At 49.6% G+C, this 14,985-nt stretch overlaps 1 protein-coding gene across 3 annotated transcripts in view; it reads left to right on the forward strand.

Moving 5' to 3' along the window:
- HIPK3 (homeodomain interacting protein kinase 3) overlaps positions 1-14,985 on the forward strand; it is a 565,819-nt gene that overhangs the window by 485,989 nt on the left and 64,845 nt on the right. The window lies entirely within an intron of this gene.

Consider the following 14,985-nt stretch of genomic DNA (forward strand, 5'->3'; position numbering starts at 1 on the left):
AGAACATCGCCGAGGGACCAGATGACTTCACGGTCGTAGAGACCGATGTGAGACCTTCAAAAAAGGTAGGAGAGTCTACGACCCCGAAAACCCAGACATGGCCTAGAAAGCCTGAGGGAGAACCCCGAAAAACAGAGGCTAAGTCCTCAAAAGGAGCACCGGCGACGAAATTTTCGACGTCCGAAGTTGCATCCTCCGAAAAGCCCAGCGGATCCTTTGAAAAGGACTCCCAGATGACGAAGACCAGCGAAAAGCATAGGTCGTCGAAGCAGGCCCTCGAGAAGGGACCTGCGAGCGAGAAGACGCTCAAAATGGCCTCCACGTCGAAGGCGCCGTCGAAGAGACCAGCCGAGAAGCTCGACGCCGAGCAGGCGGCAGAGATGGAGAAAAAGAGAAGAAGGCTCGAGGCCGAAATGGAGAGTATGCTCCAGAGGAAGAGAGACTTCGACGAGAAAATGAAGAACTACTCGATTCCCTCGGAGACAGCGACTGCCGCCTCGAGCACCGCAGCGCCAGCCGTAGAGGTAGAGTTGCAGGAGGACTTCGAGGCCGAAGAGCCGCCGAAAACTCCAAACCCCACAGATAAAAGGGAAGAGGAGGACTTCTACCGCTCGGAGGGAGATTACCTCCGCGAGAGCTACTACTCAGAATGCTCGGCGTCGTTAGACGAAGAATGGCAGGATCTCGAGGCCGATAACCCCGAGGAACCTGTGGAGACGTATCCGTCGAGGCCTTCGCCGCCAGACGACATCGGGGCTTACTATGAAGTCGTCAAAAAGGCTGCAACAGTCTACAATGTAAAGTTGGAGGAGGAACAAACAAAGGCAGACTTCCTGCTGGAAACATTGCTCCCCTCACAGACAAAAAGCAGTTTCCTGCCCATGCTGAAGAGCGTCACTGCACAAGGAGCTGAAGCCTTCAAGGAACCGGCTACATGCAGGTCGGTGACCCAGAGGACGGAGAAGAAATACAAGTTCTCCTCCGGGGACCCCCCTTATATCCAGGGCACCGTGGCAGCTGACTCTATTATCGCGGCAACTGCCAGGAGAAGGGCCAACGTGCCAACCACATCTGGTCCACCACCTGATAAGAAAAGCAGGAGGATGGACCTCACTGGAAGGAAAATAGAAAGGAATGCGGCCATGCATTGGAGGATGGCAAACTCCAACGCACTCCTGAATAGACACCAATACCAGCACTGGGATGAGATGAGCCAGTTGCTGAAACACATGCCTGAGGAGTACAGGCAGAGGGCAGCCCACCTCGTCGAGGGGGGAAAGGACATAGCAAACGCATGCCTGAAGACGGCCCTAGACGGGGCAGAAACATCAAGCAGACTGATGGCCATAGGTATCACTGAGAGAAGGCAGGCCTGGCTCAGAATATCAGGCTTCAAGGCAGAAGTACAGAACAACATCCTGAACACCCCCTTCAATGGGGAGACGCTGTTCGGAACAGCGGTGGATGACAAACTGGCCCAGCTGAAGAAAGACAATGAGACAGCCAAATCAATGGGAGCCCTACAATTCAGGGGGATGCGGAGAGGCACCCCCACGAGGAGACCAAATGGTATAGGTGGAAACCAGCAATCACATTCGCATCAGTCGCACCACCATGGTCAACAAGGGGACAACCAATGGCAACAGGGTCAACAGAGGCAGAATTGGAGCTCCCAGAATAGGGGCCAGTCCTTTCGAGGGAGAGGAAACGGACGGGGCCAAAGACGGAGAGGTGGTGATCAACCCCCCCAAAAATGACTCCACAAAGAGGGAGGCGCTAACCCACCCAAAGCCTCCGGGGGGAGAGCACCTACAGCTAAGGAGAGGCTCACACGGACTCGGCTCAAGAGAACACACAACACCAGTAGGTGGATACTAAACATTATACAACACGGATACTGCATAGAGTTGGAAAGATACCCACCAAGCAGGAGGCCAAAGAGAAGGGGTCACAAGGGCAGAGAACTGCGCCTGCTCCAGGAGGAAGCTCAAGAACTGCTCCTCAAAGAGGCCATAGAGCCAGTCCCGCAAAGAGAACGGAACAAGGGAGTGTACTCAAACTACTTCCTAGTACCAAAGGCGGACGAAAGCCTAAGACCCATCTTGGACCTACGCTTCCTGAACACCTACGTAAAAACTCAAAAGTTCAAGATGACTTCCCTGCAAGAGGTCATCCCACAAATAAGGCCCGGGGACTACTTGTCCACAATAGACCTAAAAGACGCATACCTGCACATCCCCATGAACAGGAAACACAAACACTTGTTAAGATTCAAGGTGAACAAAGACCACTATCAGTTCACGACCCTGGCTTTCGGGCTCAAGTCAGCACCAAGGGTCTTTACCAAATGCCTCGCGGCGGTGGCCGCACACCTGCGAAGGGAGGGTATACACGTGTACTCCTACCTGGACGACTGGCTCGTGAAAGCAAGCTCTTACACGAGGTGCAAAGCCCACACAGAACAGGTCACAAGAACGCTCACAAACCTGGGCTTCTCCATCCACTGGAGGAAGTGCTCCATGGACCCAGAACAAGTAAAAATCTTCCTGGGAGCCCTGATCAACACTGTCGAATGCAGAGTGACACCCAGCGAGAAGAGAACACTCAGCCTGCTGAGGGAGAAACGTCACTACCAGAAGGGGCAAGTTCTGACAGTGAGGACGGTGAGCAAGATCTTGGGGATGATGGCGTCATGCATCCACCTGGTCCCCAATGTTCGCCTAAAGATGAGACCACTACAGGAGTGGCTGCAACAACAATGGTCACAAGCAGAAGGAAGTTGGGAAGATCTAGTGGTTGTTACGCACAATGTGCAGGAGGAGATGACATGGTGGACGAAGGAGAATATAACGATGGGGAAGCCTCTAACGCCACCGGACCAAACTGTGACCATCACCACAGACGCATCCCAGAAAGGATGGGGCGCACACATGAACAGGCTCAGAGTGAGGGGTCTGTGGAACCCAGGAGATGCGGTCAAGCACATCAACTACCTGGAACTGAAAACAGTGTTGCTGGCCCTCAAGGCCTTCCAAAAGCACCTTTACAACAAAAGGGTGTTGATACAGACAGACAACACCACAACGATGTTTTACATCAACAAGCAAGGGGGGACTCAGTCATTCCCTCTGTCGAGCTTGGCTCAAGAAATATGGAGATGGGCGATCCCACTCAGGATAGACCTGCTGGCCATACACCTGCCAGGGAAGGACAATGTGGAAGCGGATTGGCTCAGCAGGCAAGCATCGGTGTCCCACGAATGGGAACTGAACAACCAAGAGACAGAGAACCTGTTCAGGAGGTGGGGCACACCAACAATAGACCTGTTTGCAACACGCCGGAATGCAAAATGCCAACACTTTGCATCGAGGGAACAGGAACCAATGTCCCATGGGAATGCCCTATGGATAAGCTGGTCAAAGAAATTTGCCTACGCTTTTCCACCGACGCCACTGATCCCCAGAGTCCTGAACAAGTGCAGGTCGAGCAACATGACTCTCATCCTGGTGGCTCCCCAATGGGCGAGGCAGACTTGGTACTCCCAGATTATGGAGATGGCGCAGGGCAGAGCACACAAGTTCCCAAAAAGAAGAGACCTTCTCTCCATGGAAGGGGGACAAGTTCTACACCCAGAACCAGAAAGCCTCTGCCTGTCAGCGTGGCTCCTGAGGACTTAGAGTTTGCTCATCTAAAACTTCCAGAGAGCACACTTCGGGTGCTGAGAGAAGCAAGGAGACCCAGTACACGGAAGTGCTATGGGGAGAAATGGAAGAGGTTCACGCAGTGGTGCCATAAGAAAAACCTGGAGAAAAAACTGACTAGAGAGTCTACAGTACTCAGATACCTCACGCACCTGATCAAAGCCAAACTAAGCTCGTCCTCGCTGAGGGTTCACCTGGCAGCGATTGTGGCATACACAAGGGGAGAAACGGGGAGAAGTTTCTTCACTTCCAGAGTAGTGAAAAGGTTCTTGGAAGGAGCAAAGAGAATAGCGCCACCCAAGAGGATGCCGCCGCCGGCATGGAACTTGAACGTGGTACTGACGGAACTCATGAAGCCGCCGTTTGAACCCATCCATAAAGCGTCACTACAAATACTGACAATGAAGACAGCCTTTCTAGTAGCAATAACATCGCTACGCAGAGTGAGCGAACTACAAGCTTTAACGCTGCAAGAACCGTACATACAAATACACAGTGACAGGGTCGTGATGAGGACAGACCCGCATTTCATGCCCAAGGTAGTATCTAAATTCCACATGAACCAAAGTATCCAGATCCCTAGCTTCTTCCAGAAGCCCACATCAAATGCGGAGAGGGCGCTCCACACTCTGGATGCAAGGCGGGCAGTAATGCACTATATAGAAAGGACGAAAGAACACAGGAAGACAAAACAATTCTTTGTGTCCTTCGCAAGGAGTCTCCTGGGTAGACCAGTGACTAAGAACACCATAGCGAGATGGATTGCAAAAACAATACAGCTCTGCCACATGCAAGCGGGTGAGGAGCTCACGGAGGGGCCACGAGCCCACTCAACCAGGAAGAAAGGGGCAACAATCGCCTTCCTGGCAAACACGCCCATCCAAGACATATGCCTGGCGGCAACATGGGCTTCAGTGCACACTTTCACTAAACACTATTGCGTAGATGTGCAGAACATGGGCTTCAGTGCACACTTTCACTAAACACTATTGCGTAGATGTGCAGATGAACAAGGAAGCACAAGTGGGCCAAAGAGTGCTTCAACATATCTTTAACAACCAACGCTCATCTTCCACCCAGCCGCCACATGAGTGACAAAACCGCTACGAAATCAATGCACAGCATAGTGAATCCAGAAAGATTCACTCTGCAAAATGAATAGTTTCTTACCTGTCGGTGTAGTTTTGCAGCTTGAAGATCTTTCTGGATTCACTAGCGAACCCACCCACCTCCGCCAGAAAGATGAGGCTGGAGAAGTTGGAAGGACATAGAGTAAGATGGGAACGCTTAACAAGACAAATATACGTGAAGAAGTTTACGTTGAAGGAAAGTTTTAATACACATAGCCATGGATTCACCACAAAGGAGGAAAGAAAAAAGAATCCGAAGATGACGCCCAAGGGTGGGAGCTTCCGCAGGAAGCGTGCCGACGTCATGAAGGTGCACCAAATGGTGGGGCGTCGACGCCCACCTGGGCTACAAAAAAAAAAAGAGAAAAAAGACTACGAATCCGGACCCAACCACCAGATCGCGGAATAATGCACAGCATAGTGAATCCAGAAAGATCTTCAAGCTGCAAAACTACACCGACAGGTAAACTATTCGTTACAGGACAAACTATTCCTTACTATTTCTGTCACAAGAATTACGCCCGAGATTACATCTCCGAGGAGAGTAACCCCCTTTGCCACCAGCTCTGCTATTTGATGAAGAGGAGTCAGATGAGGATGATCAGGACTCATAGCTGCGCTAATAGTCCCTCTCAACTTCTGGTCAAGTGTCAGGAGACTGACTCTAAAGGAGGGTATGACCAAGAAGATGGTTATCATCAGGCGGCCCAATCACAGCATTATTCAGGTCAAGATATGGTTACGGTACCATCTTCTTTCCTACAGGTCCTGCATAAGATGCTGCAGGACTACAAATCTAAGGCTACAAGGCTGGTTCCGGCTCCAGTAGCGCCTCCAGCACCTGTCTCGGCTCCTGCCTCAGCGGCTGCTCCTGAATTACCTGCTTAGCCGTCCCCTCAGCCACAGGCAAAAATGCCGCAAGAGCCTTCCAGACCTGCAGACAGCCATGATGATTCCTCGGATGAGGATCGTGATTCGGATCATGAAACTGATCAAGCTACTGAATGGGATGAATACATCATTCCGGACCCTCCATCCCCATGTCTGGGTCTGGTGGATTCCCCGCCAGCGGACGTAGGGGGTTTTCATCAGCTGATGGAAAGAGCAGCTAACAGGTTCAAGTTTGCTATGCCTGCGGTGGCCACAGAATGTTTCTTGTATGACTTCAAGGAACCTTATCGGAAGACAAGGTCCATACCTAAAGTGCAACATCTGTGGGAAGAAGGCCTTAAGGCTATGAAAAACCCAGCAACGGTGGTCCCTGTACTACTGCGTCTAGATAAAAAGTACAAAGCACCTGACGATGGACCAGCTGCCTTAACGGGCCACCCAAAACTGGACGAAGTTATTTTGCAAGCGGCGCAGAGGAAATCCCGCAACCCCTCTGCTCCATTAACAACTCCTCCGGACAAGGAAGGACGGAGATTGGACAATGCTGGAAAGAGATTCTCGTCGATGGGAAGTGTTCTGGTGCGAGCTGCCAATGCCCTGGCAATATTGGGCAGATACGACCGCCAGCTTTGGTGTGATGTCGCTCCGTTACTGGATCAGCTTCCTCCAGAATCGAAATCAGAGGCAGAAAAGATCTTACAAGAGGGGGAGGCAACTTCAATGGAGATCATTGACTGTGCCATGGACATTGCCACGATGGCGTTTCGTTCGTTGGCTGGGGCTGCAGTCCTCCGTCCCCAGGGGTGGCTGAAGGCAACCTGGTTTCGACCTGAGATCCAAAATAAGGTCCTAGATCTTCCCTTTGATAGGGGAAGCACTATTCGGAAAGCTAATTGACACTCTCCAAGACATCAAAAAAGACACTAAAACTGCCAGATCTTTGGTACGCTTCAGTACCGCAAGACTCCTTTTAAAGGGTCCAGATGCAGAGGTACGAACTACAGAGGATCCTATCAGCAACAGCGATATTCATCCTACGGCTCAGGTTCCCAGCAATACCGCCAGCCTTATCAACAGAGGCAGGGCCAATCCTCTAATTACTCCAGGCCTTACAACAAGGGGAAACAGGCTCGCCAGGAACGTGATACGTCCAAGCGACAATAGCGGCCTCCTGGCTCTTCTTTATGTTCCCTCCTCCAAGAAGTCATCAGTTGGAGGCAAGGTAACCAAATACCTTCGGAATTGGTCAAAGATAACATCCGACCGTTGGGTGCTCAACATCATTCGGAAAGGCCATACCTTGGAATTTACGCAAATCCCACCACCCAAGCCCTCTGCAACCATTCCATCAAAACACGTGGGTCTTCTACGGCTCGAAGTTCATCAGATGCTCCGGAAGGGGGCTATAGAGCCGGTTCCCTCCGACCAAAGAGGGCAAGGATTCTATTCCAGGTTCTTCCTGGTAAAGAAGACGCTGGAGAAATGGCACCCCATTTTAGATCTCAGGGAGCTCAACACCTATCTCATCTCCCTGTCTTTCTGGATGGTCTCTCTTCAAGACATTTTGCGGCTGATCAGTCCGGGGGATTTCATGGCCACGCTCGATCTCGAGGATGCGTACTTTCCTGTACCGATTCACCCAGCACACAGAAGGTTTCTACGACTCAAAGTAGCCAAGAGCCACTTTCAATTCAGGGTTTTACCCTTTGGTCTTCGCTCAGCCCCGAGGATCTTCACGAAGGTGCTGGCACCAGTAGCAGCATTCCTGAGAAGGAACCCTTTTCAAGTCTTCACCTACCTGGACAACTGGTTGGTGAAGGCCCCGTCCAAGGAAGCCGCGCGGGATGCTGTTCAGGCTTTTACAAACTTGTTTCAAAATCTTGTACTCAATTTAAACAAAGACAAATCATCCATGGTTCCGTCCAGAAAGGCACGTTTCCTGGGAGCCATCCTGGACTCAAAACTCTCACAGGCTTTCCAATCCCTGGAAAGGAGGGAAAAACTGTAGACCTTGGCTCGGGACTTACAAAAAAAGAAGTTGTCTTTCAGTACGCCACTACAAATCTCTGCTAGGGATAATTTCATCATGCATACCTCTGATTCCTCACTGCCGACTGAGAATGCGTCCTCTGCAGTAACAAGTAGACATCCAATGGAAACAAGTTCACGGATCATTTGACAACAGAGTGACCGTCACTCCAATGATGAGAAGAGTGGCCTTATGGTGGACAGATCAGAGAAACTTGTCCCAAGTAAATGTAAATGTAAATGTAAATGTACAGGAATTTATATAGCGCAAATCAACGAGCGGTTTCTAAGCGCTTGCTCAGGGAACCCGTCCTGTATTCCCATGTGAGATAACCCCGGCAGGGTATCCGAAAGGTGAAAGCCCGGCATCCCGCCGCGAGGGGCTGTTGTGGAGATTAAGCAAGCTATTGCCCAGAGTCGCAGAGTGTGAACCCGTGAATCGAGTAGGCACCGGAGCGAGAATTGTCGAGTCCATGGACATTTTTGGGCTCAAGACCCAGCCAAGCCGGCAATTGAACCCTGGTCCCGGGCTGACCTCTGCTTCCAGGTCTGCCTCCTCTAACGAGTGAGCCACACTTCTCCAAGGTCTATCCTTCGTAAGCGATCCGTCTCCTCAAGTAGTAACAACGGACTCGTTATTGGAGGGTTGGGGAGCAGTGATGCAAGACCTACATGTCAGTGGCCATTGGTCTCCTCACGATCGACTGCTCCACATCAATCTTTTGGAACTAAGAGCAATAAAACTGGCTCTACAAGCCTTTCTTCCTCGCCTAGGAGGTTCACAAGTGCTCATCAGAACGGACAACACCACGGCCATGCATTATGTGAACAAGGAGGGAGGAACCAGATCTCTCCTATTGTCGCAGGAAGCTCAAGAGATCTGGGAATGGGCGATCCTTCATGAAATGTTGCTGCAGGCAGAACACTTGCCAGGAATTCTAAACGAAAATGCCGACAGATTGAGCAAGTTATCCTCAGTCAGTCACGAGTGGGAGCTGAACCAGCGGGTTCTGGAAGAGGTCTTTTACCAGTGGGGCAGACGAACAATAGATCTTTGCCACACCGACCAACAAGAAATGCCGGTCTTATGCAAGCAGGCTTCACCACCAAGGATCATTGGGAAATGCGCTTTCGATAGCCTGGTCAAGGACATTTGTCTACGCCTCCCCCCCACCCCCCCCATTCTACTGATCCCGAGATTGATCAGGATGATCAAAGTGGAACCATACAGGATGATCCTAATAGCCCCTGCTTGGCCGAGACAGTTCTGGTATACAGAGCTCCATCTGCTATCGCTAGCTACTCTTCTGCCCTTGAGGACTATTCCAGATCTCCTCACAATGTCCGATGGACAGGTTTGGCACCCAGATCCACAGTCATTACACCTGACAGCATGGCTCCTGAGCAGCGAGAATTTATGAATCTCCCCATCTCAAACAAAATTAAGGAGGTCCTCTCCCAGGCGAGGGCTCCTTCCACGAACAGGACTTACCACTTTAAATGTAAGAGATTTTGTATTTGGTGCAGGAGAGAAGGAATTGACCCCTTTACTTCAAAACCTCATCAGCTTCTACCTTATCTTTTGTCCCTGGCTAAGTCGGGGCTGGCCCATTCTTCCATAAAGGTTCATTTGGCAGCCATTTTGAGATACAGACGGTCTGGGTCTGGACCTTCGTTGTGGTCTTCCAGGATTGTTAAACAATTTCTTAAGGGCTTGTTCCTGGTCTATCCAGCATGAGGCCTCCGCCTCCTACTTGGCACCTAAATCTAGTCCTCACTCAACTCATGAAAAGCCCATTTGAATGAATTCATCGTTCTGACATGAAGTTCCTTTCATGGAAATTGGCTCTCCTTCTCGCCCTCACATCGGCAAGACGTATTGGAGAATTGGAGGCTCTTACAATCCAGGAGCCTTTCCTACAATTTAAAAGGAACACTGTTCTCTTGAGAACTAACCCTATGTTCATACCCAAGGTACCCTCGGACTTCCACTTAAACGAGCTGGTTATTCTGAAAGCATTCTTTCCTCAATCGGCTACTCCAGCGGAAAAGCGGCTGCATTCTCTGGATGTACAACGATTAAAATTCTATTTGGATCGTACGAAAGGATTTAGGAAATCCTCTCAATTGTTTGTTGCTTTTGGTGGTCCAAGCAAAGGTCTCCCGCTGTCAAAAAAGGGGATAGCAAGATGGATTACAAGTTCCATTCTACATTGCCATACTGCAGCAGGGAAACCACTGACTGGCAGGGTTCGGGCACATTCCACAAGATCAGTGGCTTCTTCAACAGCCCTCTTTGCGGGGGTGCATATTAAGGACATTTGCAGAGCTGCTACCTGGAGCAGGGTTCACACCTTTACTAAGCATTACTGCTTGGAATCCTTACAGCAAGAGGATGCGGCAGTGGGCCAGGCTGTCCTGAGGAACCTCTTCCAATAATTGGTGAGCTTTCCTTTCTGTCCCACCTTCCGTTATTTTACACATTTTGTATCTTTGTCATGTTGGCTATTGCAATGTATTTATTACACGAAATGTGTTTTTTATTGCTAACTGCTTGCTACTCTGATACAAAAGCATGGGAATCTATGAAATTTCCAATACTGGGGTAAGAAAACAAGTTACTTACCTGTAACTTTGGTTCCCCAGTATTGGTAACTTTCATAGATTCCCATGCGCCCACCCACCTCCCTGAGGAAAGCTCAGCCTACAGCAGATATGGTGACTGTTACACAACGGCTATGAAAATCTGAGGCTATGAGGTTCCTTCAGAAGGGGTTCTATGGGATGAGGCACTTCTAATTGGCCGATGCCTAAGTTTGGTCTCTCTTGCAAAAAGAGGGTGATATGCTACAAAAGGGAATGAGGCCTAGGCCTTTTCTTTCTCTTTTGTACCTACTGCTATGGTATTTTTGTTACCAAGAGTGTCCTCTCATTCCTTTCAGAGCTCACCCCCAGACGATTTCGTTGTCACGCAATTCTTCTGCTCATTTGCCTGAGCCTCTAAGATTATCGCCAAGAGTCTCTCCTTCAATCCATCTTTCGCCTGGATGGCTGCAACCTCTCCATCATTGGCAGACAGTACCCTCGGGTCACGCCCAGCGGCCTACGGACTATTCCAGTCCACTGCCCAGATCACTGTTGCAGCGTCACTCGGACCAGAGAACAGGGGCAGATCCCCTGAACACAGGTCGACTCGGGGTCATCCCAAGAGGCGGCGAACTCCATCTTAGTATTCCTCTTCGACGCATTCATCCAAAAGGGATTACCCACCTACCCTTACAGATAGTCCTCCTTCTAGGGTGTCACCTTTTGTTGATGTGAACACCTTTCACAATGTTCTCACCAGAGGAGCTCAGAAGCTGGGCATAGCCATGTCGGCTACTAGGCCATTGCTTTCTTTGGTCCCTGGTATCCTTGAGCGGTTATAATACATCTTCCTCATTCCATCATCTGCTAAAGCAGCTCCAGCTTGGATCCTGAAGAAATATAAACCGGCTGCATCAGATCCTCTTTTTCTCAAATCGGATCCACCTCCGGACTCTGTCATTGTCGCAGCAGCAAAAAAGACACACCCAGTTGCGTCTTCCTCCTTAGCTCCTCCGGATAAAGAGAGTAGAGCACAGGATTCTTGGACACGGAAGGCTTGCAGCTCTGCAGCGTCTTCTCTTCACGCTCTGCTGGGCCGTTATGACAGGTCCTTATGGGATTCACTGGAGCGCTTCAAGGACAAACTCCCAATGGAGGATCAACAGGATTTTTCTGAGATCCTCAAGGAAAGTGGGCTGGTGGCCAACCAGGTAATCAGCACTGTAGCGGATGGTGCATCTCTCGTGGCTCACTCTTATGCACATGGCATATGTCCGCGAAGGTCTTCCTGTTTGCGCCTCACAGCGTTGAAACTGGAGGTGCAACAACGCATCCTGTATCTTCAGTTTTCTAGCACCTCGTTCAGAACGCACACAGATGAGGAAATGGCCAGAATGAAAGCTGAGTTGGACACCTTAAAGGCGGTGGGCCTGGAGAAGAAAAAGGAGTGTAAACGACTATGTGGGTCCTACAATCGGAAAAATTATCAACAGAGGGTTCAAACCCCCCCAACGGTGGCAAACCAAGCAGAACAAGTCCCAGTATCAAGGCCATCGTTCCTCGATAGTAAGAGGACACCAACAGCAGTCCTCTTCCGCAACAAAAACTTAAGGGAAGCAATGAGTTTCTGCATCGTTGCACACTCCAGTAGGAGGAAGTATCTCAAACTACATTCAAGAGTGGTGCAACATAACCAAAGACCAGAGGGTGGTGAATATACTGAAAAATGGGTACGCACTACGCTTTTGCGCGTCCCCTGGTGGCATTCATCCGGTAAAATCCCGTCCTCTACATCTAGAACTCCTGCATCAGGAAGTGTCAGCCCTTCTCAAGAAACTAGCAATAGAAGAGGTCCCTCCTGCACAGAGAGGAAAGGGAGTTTACTCAATATACTTCCTTGTTCAGAAAAAAGACCAGCCGAACAAGTTCAGACCAAATCTAGATCTACTTTCTCTGAGCAAGTTCACTCCATCAAATATTTCCACATCTGAGAAAAGGTGATTGGATGTGTTTGGTGGATCTCCAAGATACGTACTTCCACATCCCAATCGCACAACGGCATCGTAGGTTCCTGCGATTCATGGTGGGCGTGAAACATTACCAGTTCAAGGTCTTACCTCTCTGCCTAAAGTCTGCCCCGAGGGTATTCACGAAATGCATGGCAGTAGTAGTAGTAGCAGCAGCATTACATCGCCATGGTCTCTTCGTGTAGCCGTACCTGGACGACTGGCTGTTGAAGGGATCATCCCCCCCACATGATGCAGGAACACCTTTACATCTGCATGGATCTCCTTCAACGCTTAGGCCTGCATGTCAACGTGGACAAATCAGTTCTGAAACCTACTCAATCGCTCCACTATCTGGGTGCCACCTTAAGCTCCGACCTAGGAAAAGTGTTTCCTTCGGAGGAGAGTGTCATCAATGAGAGACAAAAGCAACATCCTCCAACTCATCAGCCATCGGTAAGGCAAGTGGCTTCTCTGCTGGGGTAGATGGCCTCTTGAATTTTTCTCATACCCAACTCCAGATAGCTGATGAGACCGTTGCAACAAGATCTGGAGGACAAATGGGACCAGTACTCAGGTCAGTGGATCGACCGGACTTTCCTCTCTTCCACAGCGAAGACGTCCATTCTCTGGTGGCTGCAGCCACAGAACCTTCTGGTGGGAGTCCCATTCTGTCAACCTCTGCCAAAACAAACTCTGATCAAGGATGCGTCATTTCAGGGTAGGTGAGCGCATCTGGGGCAACTGCAAACTCAGGACAGATGGACCAGCAGAGAGCAGACATATCATTTAGCCCTCCAGGCTTTTCAACCTGTCGATTTAGTCCGAATCGATCCTGATACAAACGGACAATAAAACCATCATGTATTACCTAAACAAACAAGGTGGGACACGCTCTCGCCCTCTCTCTCGAATCCCAGGCCATCTGGTACTGGCTGCTAGCCAGGAACCTATCAATCACGGCAGTGCATTTGCCAAGAGACCAGAAAGTGCGAGCAGACTCCCTCAGTCGTCACTTCGAGGAACAAGAAGACTGGGTGCTCAACGACGAAGTTGTGACTGACATTTTTCATCAGTGGGTTCATCCTTTCATCGATCTCTCTGCAGGCGATCAAAACCGAAAATGCCACGCCTTCGCATCCAGGTTTTACCGACCAGGAACGTGGGGAATTCTCTTTTGATAGTCTGGTCAAGGACGTTTGCATACGCCTTTCCGCCCCTCCCTCTCATTCCGAAGGTTGTGGCCCAACGTATCTGATCCAGAATGACTATGATCCTCCTAGCACCGGACTGGCCTCGCCAATGGTAGTATCTGGACCTATTGCACCTCTCGGTTCACCCGCATCGGAGACTCCCGTGCAGGCCGCACCTTTTCACCAAAATGGGAGGGAAGATTCTGCACCCCAGCCTTCCCTCGCTCAGCTTGGCAGCATGGCTCCTGAAGTCCTGCAGTACGGACATTTGAACCTCACTCCGAACTGCTTGGACATTTTGAGGGAGTCCAAGAGACCATCAACAAGGACCTCATACGCTCTTAAATTGAAAAGGTTTTACTTGTGGTGTATCTGTAATGGTTGGAGTCCAATTAACGGGCAAGAAGATGTCATCTTGCTGTATCTGCTCTAATTGGCCAAATCTGGGTTAAAGTATTCATCCATAAAAGTGTATTTGGCGGCCATCACGGCATATCGTAAATTACCTAACCAGCCTTCTTTCTTTCAACTTCAGGTGGTGAAGGACTTCCTACAGGGGTTGAACAACGTTTATCTGCTTGTTTGACCTCCTTCGCCTTGGGAGTTGAATCTAGTCTTGTCCAAATTGATGGGTCCCCCATTTGAACCCATTCCTATGGCGAATTACAACACCTTACATGGAAAGTAGCTTTTCTAGTGGCGATTACATCAGAACGCAGAGTGAGTGAAATACAAGCACTCTGTTCTAAGGAACTGTATAAGGTTTTCCAACACACTAGGGTGGTTATGCAAACTTGCCCTTCCTTCCTGCCCTGGGTAGTGTCCGATTTCCTTGTAAATCAGACAGTTTCTCTACCCTCTTTCTTTCCCAATCCTGCTACTCAAACGGAAAGGTCTCTTCATTCATTAGACCTCAACAGGGTTCCCAAGTTCTATTTGGAGGGAACAAAATCCATTAGAAAAGCTGATAAATTGTTTGTAAACTACGGCTCTGTTAGAACATGCTTCCCAGTTTCTAAAAAATCAATTTCATCGTGGAAACAAAGCAGTACTTTTCGCTCAGACTAAGTGAGCACGTTTGACTGAGCGAAAAGTACTGCTTTGTTTCCACGATCCCTGAAGGATCAAGGGTTGTCATGTTCGATAGTTGCCAGAAACTGTTTGCTCCTTGGTAAGGTTAAGGGGCTTATGGTGGTACTGTGAGCTAGCTGGTCTAAAGGTTAACAAATCCTTTGGGGGGTTTCTGGAAACAGTCTGGACACTAATCTCTTAGTTTGTTTTCTAAATGCGGAGATCCTATGTATTTTTAGGAACTACACAACACCCCACTGGGCTCCAATTGAATGTGGTAGGCACAAAGCATTGCCTGTAAAAAACCTGCATATATGGCGGCTACTTCTCACTAAAATGTTACATGAAAATGTACATTCATGCTGCATTTCGAATGTAG

This window comes from Lissotriton vulgaris, chromosome 2_1 (genome assembly GCF_964263255.1).
Source record: "Lissotriton vulgaris chromosome 2_1, aLisVul1.2, whole genome shotgun sequence".
In the NCBI taxonomy this organism is placed as follows: domain Eukaryota; kingdom Metazoa; phylum Chordata; class Amphibia; order Caudata; family Salamandridae; genus Lissotriton; species Lissotriton vulgaris.